At 42.7% G+C, this 11762-nt stretch overlaps 1 protein-coding gene across 3 annotated transcripts in view; it reads left to right on the top strand.

Annotated features, from left to right (window-relative positions):
* The first annotated feature begins 5474 nt into the window (after positions 1-5474).
* LOC128889754 (zinc finger MIZ domain-containing protein 1) overlaps positions 5475-11762 on the top strand; it is a 36266-nt gene continuing 29978 nt past the window's right edge. For 2 of the 3 annotated variants that reach the window (XR_008460496.1, XM_054147695.1), the window contains exon 1: positions 5475-6863. The gene's annotated coding sequence lies outside the window, so the exon portion shown is untranslated. The remainder of the gene's footprint in view (positions 6864-11762) is intronic. The other variant, XM_054147696.1, reaches the window with a different exon arrangement.

Below are 11762 nucleotides of genomic sequence, written 5' to 3'. Positions count from 1 at the left end.
CATATTCGATTGGCGAGGAGAATATGTATATACACTTGGCTGCTATCAGGATTGGAGCAACGATTCCACGTACTAATAATGCGTGAAGCAATTGTATGTAATTTATGTATTTCATATAAGAACTGCGTACGAAAGTTTGAAAACGGTCTGGTCGTGTTAGGTTCAGTGTTAACATTCAACGTATCCAATACAAGAAACGTAAATAGACGCTCAGTAACGACGTAACGTACCATCGTAAAAACAAAATTCCACGAAATTATACACCAATCGCTTTTCGCCAGCAGTGTCAACAACTGACAATTGTTGACAGAATCTGTCCTCGAAGTGTATTTCGTTAGACGTTGTTAATAACGGCAATTTTTACGTTCCCTTCGAAAACTGTCTACTACTCTATGTCGACTGCGCAATTATCTTATACGTAGTAGGAACTAATGTAGGAACAACCGAGAGCTATAGACTCGGACAATCGTTGCACTGACCGAAGGAATATTTGCTCGTGTAACCTGATCGCTCCGTAAGTACCTTCCCATGGTACTGAATATATTCGATTGAAATATTCCTGCATTAAACGCATATTTCTTACAATGCTGTCGTTTCCACAGTTTTCGAAACTATCCCAGACACTTCTCCAAATTCTCCAACACGGTAGTCACGAGGATGTGCGCATGGTCGCGATGACTGAAATTCAGTTGCCAAACAAAATGAAGAAACTGTTCGTTACGAAACGTGATGCAATTCCACGATCATTAACATTCTTATGTTCCTTGACTTGTCACGTCAGAAAAATGGTCACGATGCTACAACTACATACCACGATTATATCAAAATTCTTCATCGAAACAGTATAATTGATTACGAGTAGAATACTTATGCATTTACGACAAGTGTAAGTATACGAAAATATACAAGGACGTGTACAAATGCATACATATATAAAACATCAAACATAAAAAATATAATACACGTTCCAACATCCAGGAAGCAGAACATACTTTAACCTACGTTTCGATTCTTCATTCGAGTATGTACAAATTTGAAGTTGCATAAACGTCCTCAACTAGAAATAAAACTTCCATACAATAATTAACGTGATGCTCAAAAAAAGAGACAAATATTGCAAATCAAAGCAAGTCAATACATTGCCAAAATATAAGTAAAGTTTACACTGCTCTTTCGCGGTAACAAAGCATCTCGAGCGCTGTCAGTCGAGACAACTCCATCGATTGCCGTCTCTAATCCGACTCCTGTTAACGGTTAGGCTTCGCGGATACCTCGCAAACACGCTTCCACGCTCGGATTCAAGACGGAGAAAATCCCTCGAGCGAAGCGATGAACGTTATCGCGTTCAGTATAGTCGTATTACGATAATCCAACGCGCGCAATACGCGATGAACGAATCATCGTCGTTCGGTCATGTCTCCGATCGCGTAATCGTAGACACGATACATCCCGCTGATCATTGCACACGGAGGAGAAGAGAGTCATTATCGAGACGCTCGAGCCGCGGCGTTTTCCCACCGATGAATCGTAAACGTGTAACGAGACTTTTACAGACCTTTGACGTTGATAATCGTCGAATTATCGTCGATTCCTCCTTCAATGCCTACCATGCAACCTTGGCCAGGTCAACGTCGAACGTTGCACGCTCCATTGTGCGACTGAACGTTAATGTTCACGTGAATCCCTGTCGTAAACACCTTCCGGGTCTGTAACGAGTCATCGATGCCCTGCACGGCCCGGCCGTCCGAATTTCTCAGAAGTCCAGCAATTTTCCGAAACACGTAAAGAGAAATTTGCTCGGGCTCGGTGCACCTTTCATACTCAAGGGTCGCGACAGGTAGAAAAATAGGAGTAATACCGTTATACCCCGTCCTCGTGCGACGACCTAGGTTTCCTTCGTGGCCAGGGCCTTGGTCCCTGTGCCTTCCACCCAGGGAAATTTCAAGAAAGTGGAATTCCAACGCTTCGAGGAATCGTTCGAGCGTCCATTGGCGATCGAGAAGCCTGTGTCCTTCGAATCGAACGGAATCGGTAGTTGCGAGAGAAATAGGGAATTAGTCGGATCGATCTTAATCCAACGTGTTGTCTGTTGGCTTGAACCGGAAGTTTTCGCGTTTTCCATGGAGATATCGCTGGCATAGATCGAAGACGTCTCTATTTTGGACGTGGCTGTATTTATTAATAGATCAGCGTATTATTGTCAACCATCTTTTCTGCAAGAGAAAAACACTGCGTACCTATAAATAATATCGTACACACCTGGTAAGTTCATCTCTTCAACGTTTCGCGTCAATTCGACTTGTATTCTCGCAAAAATAACAAAAAGGTTGTAAAAATAGCGCTTATCGCGAAGACGCCTCAGAAGTAATTTTAAATATGCTAACGCGTAGGAAAAATTTGTTTAGCAACGTCTGATACCAGAACTCGCGAGTGACAACGTCGCGTACGCTCGACTCACCGTCGTCGTACGTGCGCATACATTGTTTTAATTAAAGGCTCGCGTACGCTATTGTTTGATATGTTGTGGTGACGCCACTGGATAAGTCGGCGCGGTCGTGAGAGGCCGCGCGTGCGTTTCGAAGTGCGACAGAGGAAAGCAGAGGGTAGGAAAAAGAAAGGGCGATTAACGGAAAGGGAGAAAAAGAACGAACCTAACCGAAGGAGCGAGAGGAAAGGTAATGACTCCCAGGCACGGATTTAGGCGTGGGATGGTGGAGTGGTGTAAGGATGAGGGCCCTTTCGCTCTCGATCCACGACCAAAGTACTGTGACTCCCCGTTTGGCACCATGCTGCACACAGTCCACCAGTAATTTTTACGCACGATTATAATGTAACCCTTCTGCATTGTGCTTGCCGGATCATTTTTAACGCTGGCTTTAACCTCCAAAGGATGACGCACGCCTTTCATGGCGGCTCGTAAATGAAAATTTGTCCGACCCTGGTGCGCCTCTGGTTAAGTCCGAAATAATTAAATGGTATCTACGTAGAGATATCTCTTTTATACAAATATGCATTTCAATACTATCTTACTATTCACCATGACGTATCGAAAAGGACAACAAAGGAAAGTGGATATGCAATAGAAATTACAGACACTATGAAAGTAGACATTTTTTTGAATTTTACCTAATCTCTACCGAAATCAAGACATAAATCTCTAGAATTGATCGTAAATGAATACGTGTTAAAATAATATCGTTAGAGATCATCAAATATCGATTGGAATACAAATCATTCAATGATTAATTACAATCATTCGTTTACTCGATTTATTAAGTCAGGCTAAATTAGAAGTTTGGGTAATACGTTCACTGCCTGGAAATACTTTAAACTTTCCCCTACGCCGTGAACTCAGGCTAACACCCTCCTCGACGTTTATTCTCGAGCCGACTGGGGTAAGCTTCGTGATGCATAATGGAGCCGCCCGATTGATATCCAAGCAACCGTCCGAAAGTTCTACAATCTCCAATACAATGTCGGTTTAAACTGTGGGTATAGCGGATGAATACACAGCGAGCATGCAAAACAATGAAGTACTGTTCGAAGCGTAATTAAGAATTGTTTCGCTCATTGTTTCGTTCATATTACCAGCCTTCTAACTAGCCAGCCTAAGTTAATTCGACTCCCATAGAAAAACGTAAATGTAAATCGAAAATGGCGCTGTATGCAACCATACGTTATTTTATATAAAACACCAAGGTTACTTCCAACGAACTTCTCTACTCCGAAAACAATTGATCAATTAAGGAGTTAGCAAGATCAGAAAGGAGTCCTGCTGGACTCTTGTTACCTGCAGTTGCAGGTAAGTAGTTAACAAGATTTTATTTCGTTTTATCGCGCGCATCGATATGAGTGTAACCGGTGACAAGGCAACACTGCGACCGATCTTTCGAGGCTGGTGCTGGATAGACGCTCGAGATGACCGTGATTGGCTGAACGTACACACGCGTATCATTCTAAACATCCGTGACACGTAACGAGGACTCGAAGAGCAACCTCGTATTCATCGGCAGACAAATACAAAAATAACGCGTGAACCAACTCATCTTTCCGTGTACACGCACGTACACGCGTACGTGGCTATGTATTGTATACGCACACGTACGATCAACGTGAAATCCCGTTTCGACATTCTCGATCTCCATCTGAAACTGTCGAAGAACACCGTGAAACGTATTAACCGCGTGGTACGAGGCAATAACATTACAAATTCGTCAAGAATTCGTATAAATAACTCCTACCGGCCCGAACGTATGCGATAGTTATGTCGCATCTCAATCCGTGTGCCATACTACAAACGTATAATATACATTTCGATGTATGCATGCACTTCCTTATGAGGATTCGGAGTACCAATCAACTTCTGAGCGTATAAGTAATCAGAGATGTGCATACTTCTCCTGTGCTAAATAAAATAACATTTTCCCGTTTGTTAAACGAACCTCGAAACGTGCAGCGATTGTTATCGACGAAACGTTTTAGTCACACAAGGCGATGACGCTAAATACGCGACTTGAAAGGACGCCAAAAGTAATCGTATAAGTGTAGGTTAAGCAAGGGTTAGTTGGTAAGGCGAATTTTTGTCGAGACAGGTTTGAGGCGATTTACAAGTTCGTCCACAAATTGTCTAAGTAATTTCAATTTGCTCGACTAATCGATCCTGCTTGTAACAAGATCGCGTTAAACATCCCATTCGAGGCGATCGACTATACGGCGTAGAGTAGTATGTACACACGATATACCACTATCGACAGAGGCACGCATACCCGTTGGTACATAAGTTCCGGGCGGCGCACGTAGAAATGCCACATGCACCTCGGTTTCGAAGGGGTCTGCGTGCGCCCCGGTAGCGACAACAACAGCGCGGGAGCAGCCGAGAACGGAAGACGGAGGACGCCAGTGTAGAAAGAGAGAAGTTTGGTAGCGGAAAGGAGAGGAGGGAAAAGAGAGCAACGAGAGCAAGAGAGAAGGAGAAACAGACAGACGTGCTCGTTTCTCGGATCGAGCAGTATGCACGAGGACGAGAGAAGAGGACGGAGGTGGTGTTACAGAGGGGACCTTTTCTCTCTATCGCATGACTCCACCCACACGCCGCCACCGCCGCCGCCGAGGCGCACAATCTGGCAACAGTGGCTCGCTATAACCGATATTGTGGCCGTGGATTGAATGGAGGGGAACTAGCTCAGGTCAAACCTCCCCACCGGCACGACAACCCCTCGGTCGGAGGAGCGACCCCTCGCCATCGTTCGCTCACCGTCGTTTCTCACCCCACCCAACCCCTGCGCGTCCTTCTCGATCTCCATCCATCTGGCTCCATCCTTCCTTCTCTTTCCCCACCCGTTCGAACCGCATCTTCTCCTCTTCCCTCTCGATCCCCTCCCGATACGAAGCCTGTGTCGCTCGTAGTCGCCAGTGTATCCCCCACCATCGATCCAGTCCGCGTCCGTGGTGTGGCACACGCGTGTGCCGCAGTATTCGTGCGTCTGTGCGTCAGGTACGAGTGCGCGCGCTCCTGCTAGATGGCGTTCGTGTGCGCCTGCGCGTGTATAGGTACGCGCGTGTAGCTACTCCCACCACCGCGTCAACCTCTACCACTACCGTTACTACCTTCGGCCGTAGTCGTTGCCTCGATACCAACACTATCATCGCCGCGTTACCAACACGACATCATCGTGCCTGCTGCTTCTGCTACCACCTCGAACACTAAGTTACCGACACAGCCACACCGTCGTGTGCGTGATACAGGATCGCGACGACGAATTGACGGCAGGGACACACGCTGTAGGTACACGAAGCGTATGTACACACAACGAACGATAGAGAACGCGCGCGGGCCGCACAAGAGAGGGAGTGAGAGACGAGAGAGTGCGAGCAAGACCGATGTTGGCCCCAACAGCCTCTCACTAGACAGTATTACTTTCAACCGTTTAGCGGGGCCAATGCTACCCGGCGCGGAGTAGTCAGTCAGCCGAGCAGTCAGAGTCAGCCGTCCGCGAATACCGAGAGGACGCTCTCTCTCCGTTCACGAGATATCGTCGTTTGACGATCATCCACGCGACAATCTTCAAATGTTTTCGTCGTTTTCCCCGAAGTTTCTGCCGCTGTTGCTGCTGTTGCTCCTGTCGTCATCGTCGTCGTCTTTGTTACCCATGTCTTCGCCGATTCAACCAACGGTTCGTCGTGCATCGACAGTTCGTCTATGACAAACTGAAGCGCGCGAGTAGCACGCTTGGGATATAAATAAAGTTTCGCTCGAAGTGTGTGAGAGAAAGATCGGAGTAAGAGGACATCGTGCTACGTGGAAACGTACTAGACAGGAGGATCGAGTTTTTTTGTGTTATGATTTTTGACATTCGCTCCGTTATCGGTTGGAGGTGCGATCAATCGGCGCGTTGATCGGTTAGCATCGAGAGACACGTTTTACTTGCTCCACGATAAAGTTGTTGCCGTTGTTGCCGCAAGGACACAACACCGGTGTGTCGGCCACGAGCCGGAGGAGTTTTACCCTCTCTCAGCGGCGCATCCGAGTCGCACGCGCGTGCAACACACTCTCTGGTGTGGTTCCCGCACGTTCAGTCGAGTTGTGGAGCGTTCTCGCTCGTTTTGTCCGTTGTTATGACGAGGTGATGAATAGACGAAAGCGTTGCAGTGTCGAGCAGCGTGGTGACCGTGCTCGTCGTCGTGACGGACGATGACGATTAACGTAGACAGATTCCGTGGCCGCGGGGAAGTGTGCTCGTTAGTGTGATTCTAGTGCTTATTTTCTTTATCTATTCTACTCCATTTTACACAACGGTGGATTGGATTATACCGTGGAAGAGGTGTATCTACCAAGGATAATGCTCCTTTGTGTCATCGTTTAGGTAAGTGTTGGGTGCATTAACGAATGTTAATCGCATTCGCGCAAGTGGTCGTCGGTTCTCCGAGCTGTCGCGCGACGAGCTGAAAATTATGAATGAAAAACGGAGTGAAACGTTTCGTTCGATCGTGGAACAGTGATCGGAGATTGTTTGCTTTCGAAGTTGGGCACATTTTGATCGAGGTAACGAGTAACGATTTATCGAAGTAAAATTTTATTCGTGACTCCGTTTCGTTTAAACGTTTATTCTTTAGTCGAGCAAATACTTCTGCGTTACTTGAATGAGGAAACAATTCTTTACGTACGTGTGTGACGTACGAAAATCATAAAACTCACACATGTTATACAAATATACGATAATCTATACGACCCGTGCAGAAATCACTGTATAACCAATAGTTCGATAAGGGCCAGATAAAAATACAACAAATGCCACGCAAAGTACATAAAAACCGTATACTCCAAATACAAGTACGAAGTAAGTCCTTCACAATCTACATAAAAGTCGCAAGTACCCTATATCTGAAATGGTGCGTAGATAAAGGATTATTTTCTCGTTTACCTAACTAATATCAATAGTCCTTTATCCAGATAAAACCGTGTACCTCACCATCGAATACCACGAGTGACAAGTCACAACAGTCCAGTCAAATTACCTCAATAAAAATGTTTTATCCACAAATATGTGCGGATAAACATTATCGGTCATTTTTTTTTTTTTTTTTTACGGCGCTCAACTCCGATTGCTTCAAAAAAGAAAATCGTTCGTCGTGCAAAATTGACTCAACAACGTGCGACGAAATTCGAAATTAAATCGCGTTTAAAGGAAAGGTTCGCGAACGGAATGGTTCGCGATCTTTCGACTCGCCACTTGCTCGTTATTACGTTGCAGTAGTAGATATTCTAACCGGTAAGGCGCTTTCACAACGGGTGATTGTTCTAAAGATGTGTCACTCCGTCTTTACTCGTTTCTCGAGCCGATCCCGGTTAAACGCGAGAGAAAGAGCGAGCAGGCAGAGAGAGAGAGAGAGAGAGAGAGAGAGAGAGAGAGAGAGAGAGGGAATAAAGAGAGAGGTATCGCAGAGACGAAGACATGAAAACAGGCAGAAGTCACGTCCACTATAATCTTCGATCGAATGCAGGGTCGCAACGTGTTACACTCGACGTATTAACACCTTTATGTGTAACGACTATAGACGGGGTAGCGATGCGCTACCGAATAGCTATAAAATGGCGGTAAATACACTTTTATATTCCATCGCCACAAATCCAAGTACAGTGACGAACAAAAGTATTAGCCGAGAGATTGCCATGCAATTACTGCTACAGATAGGAAATATTACTGGAACTTGAAAAAAATTAGTAGACGTGGCAGTAATCTCTTTATTTCATTATCATCCTGATATAGAAAGAGTTAGAGTCTTCTTGCGTTTAATTACTCGACTTTGTTCTAGTTTTATATTTTCTTGATTAAATTCTATTCGCGTATTTAAGTCATCGACAGTTGATATCGTTTTCGTACTCTTCGCTCTTTGACAACAAATCTTAAATTTCGAATATAAAAACATCATTTCGAATTATATTCCCGAGTAAGTTAAAATGAATAAATCCTTGAATTAAATGTTGAAGATTAGTTTGTTTGAGATTTTGTGTGTAGCAGTTTGACACAGAGTTTCTTGTTTCCAAATGTCTTGTGCCATTCTTCCAGAGCATTTTGTGTTTTCATCTTTTATTTGAAAAGTCTCTGAACAAGTTTAGGAGTCTTTCGTTAACTATCTTTTAACAGTTTTGTGTTGTTTCTTTTTTTTTTTTTTTTTTTTTTGTTCAACTTTTGTGGTCGACCTCCGTAGATCGACTTCTATCGACTACCTATGGTATGCCTTCAGATAATTCTCTAAAATAGAAATATATCGTTTATCTGTGCCAGTACTATTATTTAGACACGCAACATACGTATAGTCGTTTAGCATTTGTTGCTTATATTCAATCTATAGACCCTGAACAGTATTAACGAAATTAGAATTGTTTGTTATTCTAATTTGATTAAAGCATAATAAAAATCCATTTAAAATTTGTTCCTCGAGAGATTCATTTTTTGTTCCTCGATCTATATGCAACTTTACGGTGAACTCTTCGCCGTTCTAATACTTTTGTTAGTCACTGTATGTATCACGCACGAGTTCAGTCCGTTATGCATACAACTCCGACAGGAAATAGAAGATGCACGAGAGACGCGTTGGTTAGCCTACGCGAGACTTATTATCGAGCCCGTGCTTTCTCGAACGACTCGTACATTTTTATCGATAAGCAGCGAGTTATTGGAAACCACGCCGCCTCGTAATCCGTCGTACGACCTTAATAATTCATTCCTGAGAAAAGCTCGAGAATGTTCCTCCGTCAGGTTGAATATCGACTCGTCGAACGTGTTTGATGGTAAAATACGCGCAGCAGGGTCGCACATACGTTATGTTAGCATCTTCGCTAAATTGACGAAATTTCTAAAAATTCAGAATCATACCGAATCATTTTATCGTGTCGAAGTAATGCGTTAGGAAACGAATTTTTAAACGACTTTACTTTAATCGCAAGCCTGACGAAAAATAACTAGTAAAAGCTACATTTTTTTTAATCGATAGATTTTTAAATAACGTAGTACAGTAAATGTAATATCCACCAAATTATTAATTGATTATAGGAACAAAAATCTTTATTTTTCGGGGTAAAACGAAATTCTTATAATGCAACTCTGTACGTCGAGGCCAGACACGGGCGGAATTCTTATCTCGAATAAAATAGCTAATAACGAGTAAAAGATAAGTAAACATTTATCTGTTACTCGTTACATAAAAATTTGAATTTGAATTACTTAGAAAATGAGCTTTCGTAAAATCGTAACTGTTCGATTTGGAGGAAACATATCACGATTAAAATGCTATAGGTTCGTTGTGATCATTTATTATGCTTTGGGTCGAAAAGAAATTTTTATCGGTCGATCGCGTGACTCGTAAGGAAACGATTCGAAGTCGGGTAAACGGGCAGTTCTCGCGCGGTATCTCGCTTGGCGTGACGATAATCAGTATGACATTGTCGCTGACGTTGCTATCTGACGGCGCAAAGAAAAAAAAAAAAAAAAAGAAAAATAAAGACCAGAGGCGACGCGAATTTGAATCGAACCAGTCGCGCCAATCGTCACGTACCGTATGCAATGGCGCACCCAGTAGCAGAGAAGCAGTCGTGCAACTATCCAAATTCTAACGATTAACATTATTTTTTATATTGTGCTGTGCAAACGTCTTAGGCCACTTAATGTTAATTTAGCTTATATATTTTCTTTTACTAATATCATTCTACAGTATACTCCCCGAAATTAGATAAAAATGGTATAAATTCAAAAGAGAATTTAATTCAATGTCACAAAATAATACCTCAACCAGGAAGAAGTGTATATCTCTTGAAACCAATTGCGTTTAAATAGTTCGATCGATGTTCATTCGATCGAATAATCGTACCTTTATTTCTTCATTGCAAAACGTTCCATTCTACGATTCTCCAATCTTTATTTTACAAACATCGAATGAAAATTTGGTTATCGTTCTCTCGTTATTCAAAATTCTTATCTACCTAAGAATTTCGACTACGTCTCGCCTCTGTTAACATTAGGTTTACGAAAGTTCAAAGTACCCTTGCTGTTTTTTTACGTGGATAAAAGCCAGCGTAAATGGTCTCTGTAACTCTCATTGCGAAATTCGGAACGGGTCAAAATAAACTTCTAGGTTCTGTAAACCTAGCGTTAATTTTTAGCAGCACCTCTCTCCCCCGCGTCTCCTGTTAAACTTCTGGGTGCGCCACTGACCGCGTGCTCGCGATCTTTGCCGTACGCTTCGATAGTCTTGACAATATTAAACGCGCAATAGGCTACGGCTATGCCCGGGGTATCTAATCGTTTATCGCTAACAGTCATACGCCAAGTTGCTCGCTACTATCAACGATAGTTTGCCGAAACAGGTCGCGTATATCGCTTTGCTCGCCGACAATGTAATCGACAAAGGCGTTTCTCCAATCCGATAACCGCTCACTTCGGAGAACCTAAAAACTATGTCAGGATCCCTTGACATTTATGCGCCGTTGGTTCGAAACTGCAGGCGCCCCTCCATCGACGCTGTATAAACGGTGCTGTGTAAATTCCCTGTTACTCGAAAACACGTCTTTTTATATAAAAAAAAAAAAAAAAAAAAAAAAAAAAAAAATAGAAATTTTGGCTTCATGGGATTCTATTAAGCGTAGGAATTAATTCTGTGCATTTCAAAGATAAAGTTCTCGTTTATTTATAAAGAAGAAGCATGTTAATCTTCCCTCAGTTATACATTCTGGTAGTAACGTATAAGTGATCGATAGAGTGCGGATGTTTATACAGATTCATGTATGAAAAGAATTGAAATTTAAACGAAAGTACGTCTTATCTTGTAAAGGGTATAACAGGTTATGATTTAGGTCTATGTTATCGTCGATATTTTATATATTTTTCGAGTTCTGCAAATATTCATACATTTAACCATATTTTCATTTGCCATAAGTGTACAAACATCCCCATTTTAGCGATCGGCTGTACACAGTACTATAACAATTAATACATATCTATAGCGGTTCAATAACGAACATACTTCGATTTGAATGAGCCAACCCCATATAAATATTTATCTTTCATCTACAATAAACAAAATTCGACACATTAATAATTCATTGATAACGTCTCTTCAAGCATTTTATTCGTACATTTCGACCGTTAGATTCAACGATCCTCTATCATTTGTCATTGGTCATTGGTTAAAGGAGCGCGAGTATACACGCATAAAAGAACACACACACACACACACACACACACACACACACACACACACACACA

Source organism: Hylaeus anthracinus, unplaced genomic scaffold (assembly GCF_026225885.1).
Source record: "Hylaeus anthracinus isolate JK02 unplaced genomic scaffold, UHH_iyHylAnth1.0_haploid 11997, whole genome shotgun sequence".
Taxonomy (NCBI): domain Eukaryota; kingdom Metazoa; phylum Arthropoda; class Insecta; order Hymenoptera; family Colletidae; genus Hylaeus; species Hylaeus anthracinus.
The sequence above is the reverse complement of the archived record's forward strand: the minus strand, read 5'-3'. Positions and strand labels throughout refer to the sequence as shown.